At 37.9% G+C, this 21879-nt stretch overlaps 14 non-coding genes across 14 annotated transcripts; all 14 read right to left on the bottom strand.

Annotated features, from left to right (window-relative positions):
- Positions 1 to 4963: 4963 nt before the first annotated feature.
- trnav-aac (transfer RNA valine (anticodon AAC)) lies at positions 4964 to 5036 on the bottom strand. The gene has a single exon. It is a non-coding gene; the product is annotated as a tRNA-Val (tRNA).
- Positions 5037 to 6159: 1123 nt separating this feature from the next.
- Positions 6160 to 6232, bottom strand: trnav-aac (transfer RNA valine (anticodon AAC)). The gene has a single exon. It is a non-coding gene; the product is annotated as a tRNA-Val (tRNA).
- Positions 6233 to 11151: 4919 nt separating this feature from the next.
- trnav-aac (transfer RNA valine (anticodon AAC)) lies at positions 11152 to 11224 on the bottom strand. The gene has a single exon. It is a non-coding gene; the product is annotated as a tRNA-Val (tRNA).
- A 739-nt stretch (positions 11225 to 11963) lies between these two features.
- Positions 11964 to 12036, bottom strand: trnav-aac (transfer RNA valine (anticodon AAC)). Its single transcript has one exon. It is a non-coding gene; the product is annotated as a tRNA-Val (tRNA).
- A 740-nt stretch (positions 12037 to 12776) lies between these two features.
- On the bottom strand, positions 12777 to 12849 carry trnav-aac (transfer RNA valine (anticodon AAC)). Its single transcript has one exon. It is a non-coding gene; the product is annotated as a tRNA-Val (tRNA).
- Positions 12850 to 13759: 910 nt separating this feature from the next.
- Positions 13760 to 13832, bottom strand: trnav-aac (transfer RNA valine (anticodon AAC)). Its single transcript has one exon. It is a non-coding gene; the product is annotated as a tRNA-Val (tRNA).
- Positions 13833 to 15126: 1294 nt separating this feature from the next.
- Positions 15127 to 15199, bottom strand: trnav-cac (transfer RNA valine (anticodon CAC)). The gene has a single exon. It is a non-coding gene; the product is annotated as a tRNA-Val (tRNA).
- Positions 15200 to 15529: 330 nt separating this feature from the next.
- trnav-uac (transfer RNA valine (anticodon UAC)) lies at positions 15530 to 15602 on the bottom strand. The gene has a single exon. It is a non-coding gene; the product is annotated as a tRNA-Val (tRNA).
- Positions 15603 to 15699: 97 nt separating this feature from the next.
- Positions 15700 to 15772, bottom strand: trnav-uac (transfer RNA valine (anticodon UAC)). Its single transcript has one exon. It is a non-coding gene; the product is annotated as a tRNA-Val (tRNA).
- A 97-nt stretch (positions 15773 to 15869) lies between these two features.
- Positions 15870 to 15942, bottom strand: trnav-uac (transfer RNA valine (anticodon UAC)). Its single transcript has one exon. It is a non-coding gene; the product is annotated as a tRNA-Val (tRNA).
- Positions 15943 to 16449: 507 nt separating this feature from the next.
- On the bottom strand, positions 16450 to 16522 carry trnav-aac (transfer RNA valine (anticodon AAC)). Its single transcript has one exon. It is a non-coding gene; the product is annotated as a tRNA-Val (tRNA).
- Positions 16523 to 16619: 97 nt separating this feature from the next.
- Positions 16620 to 16692, bottom strand: trnav-aac (transfer RNA valine (anticodon AAC)). The gene has a single exon. It is a non-coding gene; the product is annotated as a tRNA-Val (tRNA).
- A 2350-nt stretch (positions 16693 to 19042) lies between these two features.
- On the bottom strand, positions 19043 to 19115 carry trnav-cac (transfer RNA valine (anticodon CAC)). Its single transcript has one exon. It is a non-coding gene; the product is annotated as a tRNA-Val (tRNA).
- A 739-nt stretch (positions 19116 to 19854) lies between these two features.
- On the bottom strand, positions 19855 to 19927 carry trnag-ucc (transfer RNA glycine (anticodon UCC)). The gene has a single exon. It is a non-coding gene; the product is annotated as a tRNA-Gly (tRNA).
- Between the last annotated feature and the right edge of the window lie 1952 nt (positions 19928 to 21879).

Genomic DNA, 21879 nt, shown 5'->3' with positions numbered 1-21879 from the left:
AAAGCATTTACGAAAGCAACTATTTACTGTTATAAATACAGTTCTTACTGAATGTGTCAAAGAGCAATGTTTCCACCCGGTTTCTAAACGGGGACCTTTCGCCTGTGAAGCGAACGTGATAACCACTACACTACAGAAACTACTGCATGTGATTTTTGCAAGGACTAAACCAAATTTTACTGATATTCACTGCATGTATTTGAATTTCCAAAATAAGGCATTTATGAAAGAAAGCACTTTTTCCACCCGGTTTCAAACCAGGGACCTTTCGCGTGTTAAGCGAACGTGATAACCACTACACTACAGAAACTGCTGCATGTGGTTTTTGCAAGGACTAAACCAAATTTTACTGATATTCACATCATTTATTTGAATTTCCAAAATAAGGCATTGATGAAAGCAACTATTCACTGTTATAAATACAGTTCTTACTGAATGTGTCAAAGAGCACTGTTTGCACCCGTTTTCGAACCGGGGACCTTTCGCGTGTTAAGCGAACGTGATAACCACTACACTACAGAAACTGCTGCATGTGGTTTTTGCAAGGACTAAACCAAAATTTACTGATATTCACTGCATGTATTTGAATTTCCAAAATATTATTATCTGTTATAAATACAGTTCTTACTGAATGTGTCAAAGAGCACTGTTTCCACCCGGTTTCGAACCGGGGACCTTTCGCGTGTGAAGCGAATGTGATAACCACTACATTACAGAAATCGCTGCATGTGGTTTTTGCAAGGTATTTGAATTTCCAAAATAAGGCATTTATGAAAGAAAGCACGTTTTCCACCCGGTTTCAAACCAGGGACCTTTCGCGTGTTAAGCGAACGTGATAACCACTTCACTACAGAAACTGCTGCATGTGATTTTTGCAAGGACTAAACCAAATTTTACTGATATTCACTGCATGTCTTTGAATTTCCAAAATAAGGCATTTATGAAAGCATCTATTCACTGTTATAAATACAGTTCTTACTGAATGTGTCAATGAGCACTGTTTCCACCCTGTTTTGAACCGAGGACCTTTCGCGTGTGAAGCAAATGTGATAACCACTACACTACAGAAACTGCTGCATGTAGTTTTTGCAAGGTCTAAACCAAATTTTACTGATATTCACTGCATGTCTTTGAGTTTCCAAAATAAGGCATTTATGAAAGCAACTATTCACTGTTATAAATACAGTTCTTACTGAATGTGTCAAAGAGCACTGTTTCCACCCGTTTTTGAACCGGGGATCTTTCGCGTGTTAAGCGAACGTGATAACCACTACACTACAGAAACTGCTGCTTGTGGTTTTTGCAAGGACTAAACCAAATTTTACTGATATTCACATCATTTATTTGAATTTCCAAAATAAGGCATTTATGAAAGCAACTATTCACTGTTACAAATACAGTTCTTACTGAATGTGTCAAAGAGCACTGTTTCCACCCGGTTTCGAACCGGGGACCTTTTGCGTGTGAAGCGAATGTGATAACCACTACACTATAGAAACTGCTGCATGTGGTTTTTGCAAGGACTAAACCAAATTTTACTGATATTCACTGCATGTATTTGAATTTCCAAAATAAGGTATTTATGAAAGAATGCACTGTTTCCACCCTATTTCAAACCGGGGACCTTTCGCGTGTTAAGCGAACGTGATAACCACTATACTACAGAAACTGCCGCATGTGATTTTTGCAAGGACTGAACCAAATTTTACTGATATTCACTGCATGTCTTTGAATTTCCAAAATAAGGCATTTATGAAAGCAACTATTCACTGTTATAAATACAGTTCTTACTGAATGTGTCAAAGAGCACTGTTTCCACCCGGTTTCAAACCGGGGACCTTTCGCGTGTGAAGCAAATGTGATAACCACTACACTACAGAAACTGCTGCATGTGGTTTTTGCAAGGACTAAACCAAATTTTACTGATATTCACATCATTTATTTGAATTTCCAAAATAAGGCATTTATGAAAGCAACTATTTACTGTTATAAATACAGTTCTTACTGAATGTGTCAAAGAGCACTGTTTCCACCCGGTTTCGAACCGGGGACCTTTTGCGTGTGAAGCGAATGTGATAACCACTACACTACAGAAACTGCTGCATGTGGTTTTTGCAAGGACTAAACCAAATTTTACTGATATTCACTGCATGTATTTGAATTTCCAAAATAAGGCATTTATGAAAGCAACTATTCAATGTTATAAATACAGTTCTTACTGAATGTGTCAAAGAGCACTGTTTCCACCCGGTTTCAAACCGGGGACCTTTCGCGTGTGAAGCAAATGTGATAACCACTACACTACAGAAACTGCTGCATGTGGTTTTTGCAAGGACTAAACCAAATTTTACTGCAATTCACATCATTTATTTGAATTTCCAAAATAAAGCATTTACGAAAGCAACTATTTACTGTTATAAATACAGTTCTTACTGAATGTGTCAAAGAGCAATGTTTCCACCCGGTTTCTAAACGGGGACCTTTCGCCTGTGAAGCGAACGTGATAACCACTACACTACAGAAACTACTGCATGTGATTTTTGCAAGGACTAAACCAAATTTTACTGATATTCACTGCATGTATTTGAATTTCCAAAATAAGGCATTTATGAAAGAAAGCACTTTTTCCACCCGGTTTCAAACCAGGGACCTTTCGCGTGTTAAGCGAACGTGATAACCACTACACTACAGAAACTGCTGCATGTGGTTTTTGCAAGGACTAAACCAAATTTTACTGATATTCACATCATTTATTTGAATTTCCAAAATAAGGCATTGATGAAAGCAACTATTCACTGTTATAAATACAGTTCTTACTGAATGTGTCAAAGAGCACTGTTTGCACCCGTTTTCGAACCGGGGACCTTTCGCGTGTTAAGCGAACGTGATAACCACTACACTACAGAAACTGCTGCATGTGGTTTTTGCAAGGACTAAACCAAAATTTACTGATATTCACTGCATGTATTTGAATTTCCAAAATATTATTATCTGTTATAAATACAGTTCTTACTGAATGTGTCAAAGAGCACTGTTTCCACCCGGTTTCGAACCGGGGACCTTTCGCGTGTGAAGCGAATGTGATAACCACTACATTACAGAAATCGCTGCATGTGGTTTTTGCAAGGTATTTGAATTTCCAAAATAAGGCATTTATGAAAGAAAGCACGTTTTCCACCCGGTTTCAAACCAGGGACCTTTCGCGTGTTAAGCGAACGTGATAACCACTTCACTACAGAAACTGCTGCATGTGATTTTTGCAAGGACTAAACCAAATTTTACTGATATTCACTGCATGTCTTTGAATTTCCAAAATAAGGCATTTATGAAAGCATCTATTCACTGTTATAAATACAGTTCTTACTGAATGTGTCAATGAGCACTGTTTCCACCCTGTTTTGAACCGAGGACCTTTCGCGTGTGAAGCAAATGTGATAACCACTACACTACAGAAACTGCTGCATGTAGTTTTTGCAAGGTCTAAACCAAATTTTACTGATATTCACTGCATGTCTTTGAGTTTCCAAAATAAGGCATTTATGAAAGCAACTATTCACTGTTATAAATACAGTTCTTACTGAATGTGTCAAAGAGCACTGTTTCCACCCGTTTTTGAACCGGGGATCTTTCGCGTGTTAAGCGAACGTGATAACCACTACACTACAGAAACTGCTGCTTGTGGTTTTTGCAAGGACTAAACCAAATTTTACTGATATTCACATCATTTATTTGAATTTCCAAAATAAGGCATTTATGAAAGCAACTATTCACTGTTACAAATACAGTTCTTACTGAATGTGTCAAAGAGCACTGTTTCCACCCGGTTTCGAACCGGGGACCTTTTGCGTGTGAAGCGAATGTGATAACCACTACACTATAGAAACTGCTGCATGTGGTTTTTGCAAGGACTAAACCAAATTTTACTGATATTCACTGCATGTATTTGAATTTCCAAAATAAGGTATTTATGAAAGAATGCACTGTTTCCACCCTATTTCAAACCGGGGACCTTTCGCGTGTTAAGCGAACGTGATAACCACTATACTACAGAAACTGCCGCATGTGATTTTTGCAAGGACTGAACCAAATTTTACTGATATTCACTGCATGTCTTTGAATTTCCAAAATAAGGCATTTATGAAAGCAACTATTCACTGTTATAAATACAGTTCTTACTGAATGTGTCAAAGAGCACTGTTTCCACCCGGTTTCAAACCGGGGACCTTTCGCGTGTGAAGCAAATGTGATAACCACTACACTACAGAAACTGCTGCATGTGGTTTTTGCAAGGACTAAACCAAATTTTACTGATATTCACATCATTTATTTGAATTTCCAAAATAAGGCATTTATGAAAGCAACTATTTACTGTTATAAATACAGTTCTTACTGAATGTGTCAAAGAGCACTGTTTCCACCCGGTTTCTAACCGGGGACCTTTCGCCTGTGAAGCGAACGTGATAACCACTACACTACAGAAACTACTGCATGTGATTTTTGCAAGGACTAAACCAAATTTTACTGATATTCACTGCATGTATTTGAATTTCCAAAATAAGGCATTTATGAAAGAAAGCACTTTTTCCACCCGGTTTCAAACCAGGGACCTTTCGCGTGTTAAGCGAACGTGATAACCACTACACTACAGAAACTGCTGCATGTGGTTTTTGCAAGGACTAAACCAAATTTTACTGATATTCACATCATTTATTTGAATTTCCAAAATAAGGCATTGATGAAAGCAACTATTCACTGTTATAAATACAGTTCTTACTGAATGTGTCAAAGAGCACTGTTTCCACCCGTTTTCGAACCGGGGACCTTTCGCGTGTTAAGCGAACGTGATAACCACTACACTACAGAAACTGCTGCATGTGATTTTTGCAAGGACTAAACCAAATTTTACTGATATTCACTGCATGTATTTGAATTTCCAAAATAAGGCATTTATGAAAGAATGCACTGTTTCCACCCGGTTTCGAACCGGGGACCTTTCGCGTGTTAAGCGAACGTGATAACCACTACACTACAGAAACTGCTGCATGTGATTTTTGCAAGGACTAAACCAAATTTTACTGATATTCACATCATTTATTTGAATTTCCAAAATAAGGCATTTATGAAAGCAACTATTTACTGTTATAAATACAGTTCTTACTGAATGTGTCAAAGAGCACTGTTTCCACCCGGTTTCAAACCAGGGACCTTTCGCGTGTTAAGCGAACGTGATAACCACTACACTACAGAAACTGCTTCATGTGGTTTTTGCAAGGACTAAACCAAATTTTACTGATATTCACTGCATGTCTTTGAATTTCCAAAATAAGGCATTTATGAAAGCAACTATTCACTGTTATAAATACAGTTCTTACTGAATGTGTCAAAGAGCACTGTTTCCATCCGGTTTCGAACCGGGGACCTTTCGCGTGTGAAGCGAATGTGATAACCACTACACTACAGAAACTGCTGCATGTGGTTTTTGCAAGGACTAAACCAAATTTTACTGATATTCACATCATTTATTTGAATTTCCAAAATAAGGCATTTATGAAAGCAACTATTTACTGTTATAAATACAGTTCTTACTGAATGTGTCAAAGAGCACTGTTTCCACCCGGTTTCTAACCGGGGACCTTTCGCCTGTGAAGCGAACGTGATAACCACTACACTACAGAAACTACTGCATGTGATTTTTGCAAGGACTAAACCAAATTTTACTGATATTCACTGCATGTATTTGAATTTCCAAAATAAGGCATTTATGAAAGAAAGCACTTTTTCCACCCGGTTTCAAACCAGGGACCTTTCGCGTGTTAAGCGAACGTGATAACCACTACACTACAGAAACTGCTGCATGTGGTTTTTGCAAGGACTAAACCAAATTTTACTGATATTCACATCATTTATTTGAATTTCCAAAATAAGGCATTGATGAAAGCAACTATTCACTGTTATAAATACAGTTCTTACTGAATGTGTCAAAGAGCACTGTTTCCACCCGTTTTCGAACCGGGGACCTTTCGCGTGTTAAGCGAACGTGATAACCACTACACTACAGAAACTGCTGCATGTGATTTTTGCAAGGACTAAACCAAATTTTACTGATATTCACTGCATGTATTTGAATTTCCAAAATAAGGCATTTATGAAAGAATGCACTGTTTCCACCCGGTTTCGAACCGGGGACCTTTCGCGTGTTAAGCGAACGTGATAACCACTACACTACAGAAACTGCTGCATGTGATTTTTGCAAGGACTAAACCAAATTTTACTGATATTCACATCATTTATTTGAATTTCCAAAATAAGGCATTTATGAAAGCAACTATTTACTGTTATAAATACAGTTCTTACTGAATGTGTCAAAGAGCACTGTTTCCACCCGGTTTCAAACCAGGGACCTTTCGCGTGTTAAGCGAACGTGATAACCACTACACTACAGAAACTGCTTCATGTGGTTTTTGCAAGGACTAAACCAAATTTTACTGATATTCACTGCATGTCTTTGAATTTCCAAAATAAGGCATTTATGAAAGCAACTATTCACTGTTATAAATACAGTTCTTACTGAATGTGTCAAAGAGCACTGTTTCCATCCGGTTTCGAACCGGGGACCTTTCGCGTGTGAAGCGAATGTGATAACCACTACACTACAGAAACTGCTGCATGTGGTTTTTGCAAGGACTAAACCAAATTTTACTGATATTCACATCATTTATTTGAATTTCCAAAATAAGGCATTTATGAAAGCAACTATTTACTGTTATAAATACAGTTCTTACTGAATGTGTCAAAGAGCACTGTTTCCACCCGGTTTCGAACCGGGGACCTTTCGCCTGTGAAGCGAACTTGATAACCACTACACTACAGAAACTACTGCATGTGATTTTTGCAAGGACTAAACCAAATATTACTGATATTCACATCATTTATTTGAATTTCCAAAATTAGGCATTTATGAAAGCAACTATTTACTGTTATAAATACAGTTCTTACTGAATGTGTCAAAGAGCACTGTTTCCACCCGGTTTCGAACCGGGGACCTTTCGCGTGTTAAGCAAACGTGATAACCACTACACTACAGAAACTGCTGCATGTTTTACTGATATTCACATCATTTATTTGAATTTCCAAAATTAGGCATTTATGAAAGCAACTATTTACTGTTATAAATACAGTTCTTACTGAATGTGTCAAAGAGCACTGTTTCCACCCGGTTTCGAACCGGGGACCTTTCGCGTGTGAAGCAAACGTGATAACCACTACACTACAGAAACTGCTGCATGTGATTTTTGCAAGGACTAAACCAAATTTTACTGATATTCACTGCATGTCTTTGAATTTCCAAAATATGGCATTTATGAAAGCAACTATTCACTGTTATAAATACAGTTCTTACTGAATGTGTCAAAGAGCACTGTTTCCACCCGTTTTCAAAGCGGGGACCTTTCGCGTGTTAAGCGAACGTGATAACCACTACACTACAGAAACTGCTGCATGTGATTTTTGCAAGGACTAAACCAAATTTTACTGGTATTCACTGCATGTATTTGAATTTCCAAAATAAGGCATTTACGAAAGAATGCACTGTTTCCACCCGGTTTCGAAACCGGGACCTTTCGCGTGTTAAGCGAAGGTGATAACCACTACACTACAGAAACTGCTGCATGTGATTTTTGCAAGGACTAAACCAAATTTTACTGATATTCACTGCATGTCTTTGAATTTCCAAAATAAGGCATTTATGAAAGAAAGCACTTTTTCCACCCGGTTTCAAACCAGGGACCTTTCGCGTGTTAAGCGAATGTGATAACCACTACACTACAGAAACTGCTGCATGTGATTTTTGCAAGGACTAAACCAAATTTTACTGATATTCACTGCATGTATTTGAATTTCCAAAATAAGGCATTTATGAAAGAAAGCACTTTTTCCACCCGGTTTCAAACCAGGGACCTTTCGCGTGTTAAGCGAACGTGATAACCACTACACTACAGAAACTGCTGCATGTGATTTTTGCAAGGACTAAACCAAATTTTACTGATATTCACATCATTTATTTGAATTTCCAAAATAAGGCATTTATGAAAGCAACTATTTACTGTTATAAATACAGTTCTTACTGAATGTGTCAAAGAGCACTGTTTCCACCCGGTTTCGAACCGGGGACCTTTTGCGTGTGAAGCGAATGTGATAACCACTACACTATAGAAACTGCTGCATGTGGTTTTTGCAAGGACTAAACCAAATTTTACTGATATTCACTGCATGTATTTGAATTTCCAAAATAAGGTATTTATGAAAGAATGCACTGTTTCCACCCTATTTCAAACCGGGGACCTTTCGCGTGTTAAGCGAACGTGATAACCACTATACTACAGAAACTGCCGCATGTGATTTTTGCAAGGACTGAACCAAATTTTACTGATATTCACTGCATGTCTTTGAATTTCCAAAATAAGGCATTTATGAAAGCAACTATTCACTGTTATAAATACAGTTCTTACTGAATGTGTCAAAGAGCACTGTTTCCACCCGGTTTCAAACCGGGGACCTTTCGCGTGTGAAGCAAATGTGATAACCACTACACTACAGAAACTGCTGCATGTGGTTTTTGCAAGGACTAAACCAAATTTTACTGATATTCACATCATTTATTTGAATTTCCAAAATAAGGCATTTATGAAAGCAACTATTTACTGTTATAAATACAGTTCTTACTGAATGTGTCAAAGAGCACTGTTTCCACCCGGTTTCTAACCGGCGACCTTTCGCCTGTGAAGCGAACGTGATAACCACTACACTACAGAAACTACTGCATGTGATTTTTGCAAGGACTAAACCAAATTTTACTGATATTCACTGCATGTATTTGAATTTCCAAAATAAGGCATTTATGAAAGAAAGCACTTTTTCCACCCGGTTTCAAACCAGGGACCTTTCGCGTGTTAAGCGAACGTGATAACCACTACACTACAGAAACTGCTGCATGTGGTTTTTGCAAGGACTAAACCAAATTTTACTGATATTCACATCATTTATTTGAATTTCCAAAATAAGGCATTGATGAAAGCAACTATTCACTGTTATAAATACAGTTCTTACTGAATGTGTCAAAGAGCACTGTTTCCACCCGTTTTCGAACCGGGGACCTTTCGCGTGTTAAGCGAACGTGATAACCACTACACTACAGAAACTGCTGCTTGTGATTTTTGCAAGGACTAAACCAAATTTTACTGATATTCACTGCATGTATTTGAATTTCCAAAATAAGGCATTTATGAAAGAAAGCACTTTTTCCACCCGGTTTCAAACCAGGGACCTTTCGCGTGTTAAGCGAACGTGATAACCACTACACTACAGAAACTGCTGCATGTGATTTTTGCAAGGACTAAACCAAATTTTACTGATATTCACATCATTTATTTGAATTTCCAAAATAAGGCATTTATGAAAGCAACTATTTACTGTTATAAATACAGTTCTTACTGAATGTGTCAAAGAGCACTGTTTCCACCCGGTTTCAAACCAGGGACCTTTCGCGTGTTAAGCGAACGTGATAACCACTACACTACAGAAACTGCTTCATGTGGTTTTTGCAAGGACTAAACCAAATTTTACTGATATTCACTGCATGTCTTTGAATTTCCAAAATAAGGCATTTATGAAAGCAACTATTCACTGTTATAAATACAGTTCTTACTGAATGTGTCAAAGAGCACTGTTTCCATCCGGTTTCGAACCGGGGACCTTTCGCGTGTGAAGCGAATGTGATAACCACTACACTACAGAAACTGCTGCATGTGGTTTTTGCAAGGACTAAACCAAATTTTACTGATATTCACATCATTTATTTGAATTTCCAAAATAAGGCATTTATGAAAGCAACTATTTACTGTTATAAATACAGTTCTTACTGAATGTGTCAAAGAGCACTGTTTCCACCCGGTTTCGAACCGGGGACCTTTCGCCTGTGAAGCGAACTTGATAACCACTACACTACAGAAACTACTGCATGTGATTTTTGCAAGGACTAAACCAAATTTTACTGATATTCACATCATTTATTTGAATTTCCAAAATTAGGCATTTATGAAAGCAACTATTTACTGTTATAAATACAGTTCTTACTGAATGTGTCAAAGAGCACTGTTTCCACCCGGTTTCGAACCGGGGACCTTTCGCGTGTTAAGCGAACGTGATAACCACTACACTACAGAAATTGCTGCATGTTTTACTGATATTCACATCATTTATTTGAATTTCCAAAATACGGCATTTATGAAAGCAACTATTTACTGTTATAAATACAGTTCTTGCTGAATGTGTCAAAGAGCACTGTTTCCACCCGGTTTCGAACCGGGGACCTTTCGCGTGTGAAGCAAACGTGATAACCACTACACTACAGAAACTGCTGCATGTGATTTTTGCAAGGACTAAACCAAATTTTACTGATATTCACTGCATGTCTTTGAATTTCCAAAATAAGGCATTTATGAAAGCAACTATTCACTGTTATAAATACAGTTCTTACTGAATGTGTCAAAGAGCACTGTTTCCACCCGTTTTCAAAGCGGGGACCTTTCGCGTGTTAAGCGAACGTGATAACCACTACACTACAGAAACTGCTGCATGTGATTTTTGCAAGGACTAAACCAAATTTTACTGGTATTCACTGCATGTATTTGAATTTCCAAAATAAGGCATTTACGAAAGAATGCACTGTTTCCACCCGGTTTCGAAACCGGGACCTTTCGCGTGTTAAGCGAAGGTGATAACCACTACACTACAGAAACTGCTGCATGTGATTTTTGCAAGGACTAAACCAAATTTTACTGATATTCACTGCATGTCTTTGAATTTCCAAAATAAGGCAATTATGAAAGCAACTATTCACTGTTATAAATACAGTTCTTACTGAATGTGTCAAAGAGTACTGTTTCCACCCGGTTTCAAACCGGGGACCTTTCGCGTGTGAAGCGAATGTGATAACCACTACACTACAGAAACTACTGCATGTGATTTTTGCAAGGACTAAACCAAATTTTACTGATATTCACATCATTTATTTGAATTTCCAAAATAAGGCATTTATGAAAGCAACTATTTACTGTTATAAATACAGTTTTTACTGAATGTGTCAAAGAGCACTGTTTCCACCCGGTTTCGAACCGGGGACCTTTCGCGTGTTAAGCGAACGTGATAACCACTACACTACAGAAACTGCTTCATGTGGTTTTTGCAAGGACTAAACCAAATTTTACTGATATTCACTGCATGTATTTGAATTTCCAAAATAAGGCATTTATGAAAGAAAGCACTTTTTCCACCCGGTTTCAAACCAGGGACCTTTCGCGTGTTAAGCGAACGTGATAACCACTACACTACAGAAACTGCTGCATGTGATTTTTGCAAGGACTAAACCAAATTTTACTGATATTCACATCATTTATTTGAATTTCCAAAATAAGGCATTTATGAAAGCAACTATTTACTGTTATAAATACAGTTCTTACTGAATGTGTCAAAGAGCACTGTTTCCATCCGGTTTCGAACCGGGGACCTTTCGCGTGTGAAGCGAATGTGATAACCACTACACTACAGAAACTGCTGCATGTGGTTTTTGCAAGGACTAAACCAAATTTTACTGATATTCACATCATTTATTTGAATTTCCAAAATAAGGCATTTATGAAAGCAACTATTTACTGTTATAAATACAGTTCTTACTGAATGTGTCAAAGAGCACTGTTTCCACCCGGTTTCGAACCGGGGACCTTTCGCCTGTGAAGCGAACGTGATAACCACTACACTACAGAAACTACTGCATGTGATTTTTGCAAGGACTAAACCAAATTTTACTAATATTCACATCATTTATTTGAATTTCCAAAATTAGGCATTTATGAAAGCAACTATTTACTGTTATAAATACAGTTCTTACTGAATGTGTCAAAGAGCACTGTTTCCACCCGGTTTCGAACCGGGGACCTTTCGCGTGTTAAGCGAACGTGATAACCACTACACTACAGAAACTGCTGCATGTTTTACTGATATTCACATCATTTATTTGAATTTCCAAAATAAGGCATTTATGAAAGCAACTATTTACTGTTATAAATACAGTTCTTGCTGAATGTGTCAAAGAGCACTGTTTCCACCCGGTTTCGAACCGGGGACCTTTCGCGTGTGAAGCAAACGTGATAACCACTACACTACAGAAACTGCTGCATGTGATTTTTGCAAGGACTAAACCAAATTTTACTGATATTCACTGCATGTCTTTGAATTTCCAAAATAAGGCATTTATGAAAGCAACTATTCACTGTTATAAATACAGTTCTTACTGAATGTGTCAAAGAGCACTGTTTCCACCCGTTTTCGAAGCGGGGACCTTTCGCGTGTTAAGCGAACGTGATAACCACTACACTACAGAAACTGCTGCATGTGATTTTTGCAAGGACTAAACCAAATTTTACTGCTATTCACTGCATGTATTTGAATTTCCAAAATATTATTATCTGTTATAAATACAGTTCTTACTGAATGTGTCAAAGAGCACTGTTCCCACCCGGTTACGAACCGGGGACATTTCGCGTGTGAAGCGAATGTGATACCCACTACACTACAGAAACTACTGCATGTGATTTTTGCAAGGACTAAACCAAATTTTACTGATATTCACATCATTTATTTGAATTTCCAAAATAAGGCATTTATGAAAGCAACTATTTACTGTTATAAATACAGTTCTTACTGAATGTGTCAAAGAGCACTGTTTCCACCCGGTTTCGAACCGGGGACCTTTCGCGTGTTAAGCGAACGTGATAACCACTACACTACAGAAACTGCTTTATGTGGTTTTTGCAAGGACTAAACCAAATTTTACTGATATTCACTGCATGTATTTGAATTTCCAAAATAAGGCATTTATGAAAGAAAGCACTTTTTCCACCCGGTTTCAAACCAGGGACCTTTCGCGTGTTAAGCGAACGTGATAACCACTACACTACAGAAACTGCTGCATGTGATTTTTGCAAGGACTAAACCAAATTTTACTGATATTCACTGCATGTCTTTGAATTTCCAAAATAAGGCATTTATGAAAGCAACTATTTACTGTTATAAATACAGTTCTTACTGAATGTGTCAAAGAGCACTGTTTCCACCCGGTTTCGAACCGCGGACCTTTCGCATGTTAAGCGAACTTGATTACCACTACACTACAGAAACTGCTGCATGTTTTACTGATATTCACATCATTTATTTGAATTTCCAAAATAAGGCATTTATGAAAGCAACTATTCACTGTTATAAATACAGTTCTTACTGAATGTGTCAAAGAGCACTGTTTCCACCCGGTTTCGAACCGGGGACCTTTCGCGTGTAAAGCGAACGTGATAACCACTACCCTACAGAAACTGCCGCATGTGATTTTTGCAAGTACTAAACCAAATGTTACTGCTATTCACTGCATGTATTTGAATTTCCAAAATATTATTATCTGTTATAAATACAGTTCTTACTGAATGTGTCAAAGAGCACTGTTCCCACCCGGTTTCGAACCGGGGACCTTTCGCGTGTGAAGCGAATGTGATAACCACTACACTACAGAAACTACTGCATGTGATTTTTGCAAGGACTAAACCAAATTTTACTGATATTCACATCATTTATTTGAATTTCCAAAATAAGGCATTTATGAAAGCAACTATTTACTGTTATAAATACAGTTCTTACTGAATGTGTCAAAGAGCACTGTTTCCACCCGGTTTCGAACCGGGGACCTTTCGCGTGTTAAGCGAACGTGATAACCACTACACTACAGAAACTGCTTCATGTGGTTTTTGCAAGGACTAAACCAAATTTTACTGATATTCACTGCATGTATTTGAATTTCCAAAATAAGGCATTTATGAAAGAAAGCACTTTTTCCACCCGGTTTCAAACCAGGGACCTTTCGCGTGTTAAGCGAACGTGATAACCACTACACTACAGAAACTGCTGCATGTGTTTTTTGCAAGGACTAAACCAAATTTTACTGATATTCACTGCATGTCTTTGAATTTCCAAAATAAGGCATTTATGAAAGCAACTATTTACTGTTATAAATACAGTTCTTACTGAATGTGTCAAAGAGCACTGTTTCCACCCGGTTTCGAACCGCGGACCTTTCGCATGTTAAGCAAACTTGATAACCACTACACTACAGAAACTGCTGCATGTTTTACTGATATTCACATCATTTATTTGAATTTCCAAAATATGGCATTTATGAAAGCAACTATTCACTGTTATAAATACAGTTCTTACTGAATGTGTCAAAGAGCACTGTTTCCACCCGGTTTCGAACCGGGGACCTTTCGCGTGTAAAGCAAACGTGATAACCACTACCCTACAGAAACTGCCGCATGTGATTTTTGCAAGTACTAAACCAAATTTTACTGCTATTCACTGCATGTATTTGAATTTCCAAAATATTATTATCTGTTATAAATACAGTTCTTACTGAATGTGTCAAAGAGCACTGTTCCCACCCGGTTACGAACCGGGGACCTTTCGCGTGTGAAGCGAATGTGATAACCACTACACTACAGAAACTACTGCATGTGATTTTTGAAAGGACTAAACCAAATTTTACTGATATTCACATCATTTATTTGAATTTCCAAAATAAGGCATTTATGAAAGCAACTATTTACTGTTATAAATACAGTTCTTACTGAATGTGTCAAAGAGCACTGTTCCCACCCGGTTTCGAACCGGGGACCTTTCGCGTGTTAAGCGAACGTGATAACCACTACACTACAGAAACTGCTTCATGTGATTTTTGCAAGGACTAAACCAAATTTTACTGATATTCACTGCATGTATTTGAATTTCCAAAATAAGGCATTTATGAAAGAAAGCACTTTTTCCACCCGGTTTCAAACCAGGGACCTTTCGCGTGTTAAGCGAACGTGATAACCACTACACTACAGAAACTGCTGCATGTGTTTTTTGCAAGGACTAAACCAAATTTTACTGATATTCACTGCATGTCTTTGAATTTCCAAAATAAGGCATTTATGAAAGCAACTATTCACTGTTATAAATACAGTTCTTACTGAATGTGTCAAAGAGCACTGTTTCCACCCGGTTTCGAACCGGGGACCTTTCGCGTGTGAAGCGAACGTGATAACCACTACACTACAGAAACTACTGCATGTGATTTTTGCAAGGACTAAACCAAATTTTACTGATATTCACATCATTTATTTGAATTTCCAAAATAAGGCATTTATGAAAGCAACTATTTACTGTTATAAATACAGTTCTTACTGAATGTGTCAAAGAGCACTGTTTCCACCCGGTTTCGAACCGGGGACCTTTCGCGTGTTAAGCGAACGTGATAAACACTACACTACAGAAACTGCTGCATGTTTTACTGATATTCACATCATTTATTTGAATTTCCAAAATAAGGCATTTATGAAAGCAACTATTCACTGTTATAAATACAGTTCTTACTGAATGTGTCAAAGAGCACTGTTTCCACCCGGTTTCGAACCGGGGACCTTTCGCGTGTAAAGCGAACGTGATAACCACTACACTACAGAAACTGCCGCATGTGATTTTTGCAAGTACTAAACCAAATTTTACTGATATTCACTGCATGTATTTGAATTTCCAAAATAAGGCATTTATGAAAGAATGCACTGTTTCCACCCGGTTTCGAACCGGGGACCTTTCGCGTGTAAAGCGAACGTGATAACCACTACACTACAGAAACTGCCGCATGTGATTTTTGCAAGTACTAAACCAAATTTTACTGATATTCACTGCATGTATTTGAATTTCCAAAATAAGGCATTTATGAAAGAATGCACTGTTTCCACCCGGTTTCGAACCGGGGACCTTTCGCGTGTAAAGCGAACGTGATAACCACTACACTACAGAAACTGCCGCATGTGATTTTTGCAAGGACTAAACCAAATTTTACTGCTATTCACTGCATGTATTTGAATTTCCAAAATATTATTATCTGTTATAAATACAGTTCTTACTGAATGTGTCAAAGAGCACTGTTTCCACCCGGTTTCGAACCGGGGACCTTTCGCGTGTGAAGCGAATGTGATAAGCACTACATTACAGAAATCGCTGCATGTGGTTTTTGCAAGGACTAAACCAAATTTTACTGATATTCACTGCATGTATTTGAATTTCCAATATAAGGCATTTATGAAAGAAAGCACTTTTTCCACCCGGTTTCAAACCAGGGACCTTTCGCGTGTTAAGCGAACGTGATAACCACTACACTACAGAAACTGCCGCATGTGATTTTTGCAAGGACTAAACCAAATTTTACTGATATTCACATCATTTATTTGAATTTCCAAAATAAGGCATTTATGAAAGCAACTATTTACTGTTATAATTACAGTTCTTACTGAATGTGTCAAAGAGCACTGTTTCCACCCGGTTTCGAACCGGGGACCTTTCGCGTGTTAAGCGAACGTGATAACCACTACACTACAGAAACTGCTTCATGTGGTTTTTGCAAGGACTAAACCAAATTTTACTGATATTCACATCATTTATTTGAATTTCCAAAATAAGGCATTTATGAAAGAATTCACTGTTTCCACCCGGTTTCGAACCGGGGACCTTTCGCGTGTTAAGCGAACGTGATAACCACTACACTACAGAAACTGCTGCATGTGATTTTTGCAAGGACTAAACCAAATTTTACTGATATTCACATCATTTATTTGAATTTCCAAAATAAGGCATTTATGAAAGCAACTATTCACTGTTATAAATACAGTTCTTACTGAATGTGTCAAAGAGCACTGTTTCCACCCGGTTTCGAACCGGGGACCTTTCGCGTGTAAAGCGAACCTGAAAACCACTACACTACAGAAACTGCCGCATGTGATTTTTGCAAGGACTAAACCAAATTTTACTGCTATTCACTGCATGTATTTGAATTTCCAAAATATTATTATTCTCTGTTATAAATACAGTTCTTACTGAATGTGTCAAAGAGCACTGTTTCCACCCGGTTTCGAACCGGGGACCTTTCGCGTGTGAAGCGAATGTGATAACCACTACATTACAGAAATCGCTGCATGTGGTTTTTGCAAGGACTAAACCAAATTTTACTGATATTCACTGCATGTATTTGAATTTCCAATATAAGGCATTTATGAAAGAAAGCACTTTTTCCACCCGGTTTCAAACCAGGGACCTTTCGCGTGTTAAGCGAACGTGATAACCACTACACTACAGAAACTGCCGCATGTGATTTTTGCAAGGACTAAACCAAATTTTACTGATATTCACATAATTTATTTGAATTTCCAAAATAAGGCATTTATGAAAGCAACTATTCACTGTTATAAATACAGTTCTTACTGAATGTGTCAAAGAGCACTGTTTCCACCCGGTTTTGAACCGGGGACCTTTCGCTTGTAAAGCGAACGTGAAAACCACTACACTACAGAAACTGACGCATGTGATTTTTGCAAGGACTAAACCAAATTTTACTGCTATTCACTGCATGTATTTGAATTTCCAAAATATTATTATTCTCTGTTATAAATACAGTTCTTACTGAATGTGTCAAAGAGCACTGTTTCCACCCGGTTTCGAACCGGGGACCTTTCGCGTGTGAAGCGAATGTGATAACCACTACATTACAGAAATCGCTGCATGTGGTTTTTGCATGGACTAAACCAAATTTTACTGATATTCACTGCATGTATTTGAATTTCCAATATAAGGCATTTATGAAAGAAAGCACTTTTTCCACCCGGTTTCAAACCAGGGACCTTTCGCGTGTTAAGCGAACGTGATAACCACTACACTACAGAAACTGCCGCATGTGATTTTTGCAAGGACTAAACCAAATTTTACTGATATTCACATCATTTATTTGAATTTCAAAATAAAGCATTTATGAAAGCAACTATTCTCTGTTATAAATACAGTTCTTACTGAATGTGTCAAAGAGCACTGTTTCCACCCGGTTTCGAACCGGGGACCTTTCGCGTGTGAAGCGAATGTGATAACCACTACACTACAGAAACTGCTGCATGCAAATTCTGCAAGGACTAAACCAAATTTTACTGATATTCACTGCATGTCTTTGAATTTCCAAAATAAGGCATTTATGAAAGCAACTATTCACTGTTATGAATACAGTTCTTACTGAATGTGTCAAAGAGCACTGTTTCCACCCGGGGACCTTTCGCGTGTAAAGCGAACGTGATAACCACTACACTACAGAAACTGCCGCATGTGATTTTTGCAAGGACTAAACCAAATTTTACTGATATTCACTGCATGTCTTTGAATTTCCAAAATAAGGCATTTATGAAAGCAACTATTCACTGTTATAAATACAGTTCTTACTGAATGTGTCAAAGAGCACTGTTTCCACCCGGTTTCGAACTGGGGACCTTTCGCGTGTGAAGCGAATGTGATAACCACTACACTACAGAAACTGCTGCATGCGATTTCTGCAAGGACTAAACCAAATTTTACTGATATTCACTGCATGTCTTTGAATTTCCAAAATAAGGCATTTATGAAAGCAACTATTCACTGTTATAAATACAGTTCTTACTGAATGTGTCAAAGAGCACTGTTTCCACCCGGTTTCGAACCGGGGACCTTTCGCGTGTAAAGCGAAAGTGATAACCACTACACTACAGAAACTGCCGCATGTGATTTTTGCAAGGACTAAACCAAATTTTACTGATATTCACTGCATGTCTTTGAATTTCCAAAATAAGGCATTTATGAAAGCAACTATTCACTGTTATAAATACAGTTCTTACTGAATGTGTCAAAGAGCACAGTTTCCACCCGGTTTTGAACCGGGGACCTTTCGCTTGTAAAGCGAACGTGAAAACCACTACACTACAGAAACTGCCGCATGTGATTTTTGCAAGGACTAAACCAAATTTTACTGCTATTCACTGCATGTTTTTGAATTTCCAAAATATTATTATTCTCTGTTATAAATACAGTTCTTACTGAATGTGTCAAAGAGCACTGTTTCCACCCGGTTTCGAACCGGGGACCTTTCGCTTGTGAAGCGAATGTGATAACCACTACACTACAGAAACTGCTGCATGTGGTTTTTGCAAGGACTAAACCAAATTTTACTGATATTCACTGCATGTTTTTGAATTTCCAAAATGAGGCATTTATGAAAGAATGCACTGTTTCCACCCGGTTTTGAACCGGGGACCTTTCGCGTGTTAAGCGAACGTGATAACCACTACACTACAGAAACTGCCGCATGTGATTTTTGCAAGGACTAAACCAAATTTTACTGATATTCACATCATTTATTTGAATTTCCAAAATAAAGCATTTATGAAAGCAACTATTCACTGTTATAAATACAGTTCTTACTGAATGTGTCAAAGAGCACTGTTTCCACCAGGTTTTGAACCGGGGACCTTTCGCGTGTTAAGCGAACGTGACAACCACTACACTACAGAAACTGCTGCATGTGATTTCTGCAAGGACTAAACCAAATTTTACTGATATTCACTGCATGTCTTTGAATTTCCAAAATAAGGCATTTATGAAAGCAACTATTCACTGTTATAAATACAGTTCTTACTGAATGTGTCAAAGAGCACTGTTTCCACCCGGTTTCAAACCGGGGACCTTTCGCGTGTAAAGCGAAAGTGATAACCACTACACTACAGAAACTGCCGCATGTGATTTTTGCAAGGACTAAACCAAATTTTACTGATATTCACTGCATGTCTTTGAATTTCCAAAATAAGGCATTTATGAAAGCAACTATTCACTGTTATAAATACAGTTCTTACTGAATGTGTCAAAGAGCACTGTTTCCACCCGGTTTTGAACCGGGGACCTTTCGCGTGGAAAGCGAACGTGAAAACCACTACACTACAGAAACTGCCGCATGTGATTTTTGCAAGGACTAAACGAAATTTTACTGCTATTCACTGCATGTATTTGAATTTCCAAAATATTATTATTCTCTGTTATAAATACAGTTCTTACTGAATGTGTCAAAGAGCACTGTTTCCACCCGGTTTCGAACCGGGGACCTTTCGCGTGTGAAGCGAATGTGATAACCACTACACTACAGAAACTGCTGCATGTGGTTTTTGCACGGACTAAACCAAATTTTACTGATATTCACTGCATGTTTTTGAATTTCCAAAATAAGGCATTTATGAAAGAATGCACTGTTTCCACCCGGTTTTGAACAGGGGACCTTTCGCGTGTTAAGCGAACGTGATAACCACTACACTACAGAAACTGCCGCATGTGATTTTTGCAAGGACTAAACCAAATTTTACTGCTATTCACTGCATGTATTTGAATATCCAAAATATTATTATTCTCTGTTATAAATACAGTTCTTACTGAATGTGTCAAAGAGCACTGTTTCCACCCGGTTTCGAACCGGGGACCTTTCGCGTGTGAAGCGAATGTGATAACCACTACATTACAGAAATCGCTGCATGTGGTTTTTGCAAGGACTAAACCAAATTTTACTGATATTCACTGCATGTATTTGAATTTCCAATATAAGGCATTTATGAAAGAAAGCACTTTTTCCACCCGGTTTCAAACAAGGGACCTTTCGCATGTTAAGCGAACGTGATAACCACTCCACTACAGAAACTGCCGCATGTGATTTTTGCAAGGACTAAACCAAATTTTACTGATATTCACTGCATGTATTTGAATTTCCAATATAAGGCATTTATGAAAGAAAGCACTTTTTCCACCCGGTTTCAAAACAGGGACCTTTCGCGTGTTAAGCGAACGTGATAACCACTACACTACAGAAACTGCCGCATGTGATTTTTGCAAGGACTAAACCAAATTTTACTGATATTCACATCATTTATTTGAATTTCAAAATAAAGCATTTATGAAAGCAACTATTCACTGTTATAAATACAGTTCTTACTGAATGTGTCAAAGAGCACTGTTTCCACCCGGTTTCGAACCGGGGACCTTTCGCGTGTAAAGCGAAAGTGATAACCACTACACTACAGAAACTGCCGCATGTGATTTTTGCAAGGACTAAACCAAATTTTACTGATATTCACTGCATGTCTTTGAATTTCCAAAATAAGGCATTTATGAAAGCAACTATTCACTGTTATGAATACAGTTCTTACTGAATGTGTCAAAGAGCACTGTTTCCACCCGGGGACCTTTCGCGTGTAAAGCGAACGTGATAACCACTACACTACAGAAACTGCCGCATGTGATTTTTGCAAGGACTAAACCAAATTTTACTGATATTCACTGCATGTCTTTGAATTTCCAAAATAAGGCATTTATGAAAGCAACTATTCACTGTTATAAATACAGTTCTTACTGAATGTGTCAAAGAGCACTGTTTCCACCCGGGGACCTTTCGCGTGTAAAGCGAAAGTGATAACCACTACACTACAGAAACTGCCGCATGTGATTTTTGCAAGGACTAAACCAAATTTTACTGATATTCACTGCATGTCTTTGAATTTCCAAAATAAGGCATTTATGAAAGCAACTATTCACTGTTATGAATACAGTTCTTACTGAATGTGTCAAAGAGCACTGTTTCCACCCGGGGACCTTTCGCGTGTAAAGCGAACGTGATAACCACTACACTACAGAAACTGCCGCATGTGATTTTTGCAAGGACTAAACCAAATTTTACTGATATTCACTGCATGTCTTTGAATTTCCAAAATAAGGCATTTATGAAAGCAACTATTCACTGTTATAAATACAGTTCTTACTGAATGTGTCAAAGAGCACTGTTTCCACCCGGTTTCGAACCGGGGACCTTTCGCGTGTGAAGCGAATGTGATAACCACTACATTACAGAAATCGCTGCAT

This window comes from Salvelinus alpinus, chromosome 3 (assembly GCF_045679555.1).
Source record: "Salvelinus alpinus chromosome 3, SLU_Salpinus.1, whole genome shotgun sequence".
NCBI lineage: Eukaryota > Metazoa > Chordata > Actinopteri > Salmoniformes > Salmonidae > Salvelinus > Salvelinus alpinus.
Note: the sequence above shows the minus strand (reverse complement) of the source record. Positions and strands in the feature narration are given on the sequence as shown.